The sequence below is a fragment of the Penaeus monodon genome, chromosome 23, assembly GCF_015228065.2.
Source record: "Penaeus monodon isolate SGIC_2016 chromosome 23, NSTDA_Pmon_1, whole genome shotgun sequence".
Classification (NCBI taxonomy): domain Eukaryota; kingdom Metazoa; phylum Arthropoda; class Malacostraca; order Decapoda; family Penaeidae; genus Penaeus; species Penaeus monodon.
Genome location: NC_051408.1, coordinates 26,912,082 through 26,912,342, shown reverse-complemented (window position 1 = coordinate 26,912,342; position 261 = coordinate 26,912,082).

Sequence of the window (261 nt, the reverse complement as noted above, 5' to 3'; positions counted from 1 at the left end):
GGGGACCACTAAAAACTTCTGCTGCAGCCCTGGACCCCAAAGCCCACAGGGAAATTTTCCCAAAATGTGCGAGTTACGATTTGGACTGCCGGACGCATTTATTTGGTTTTTAAACGGGGTTTAAAGCCATAATGGCGAATCCAGAACTCGGCTTGTCAAGACGCCTGCGGAAAGCGGAGGGGAGCTCCTTTATTCGGGGTCCAGAGGCTCTCACTTTATTGGTATTCATAGGCTTTCTCGCTTCGCGGGGTTTCAAAGAAC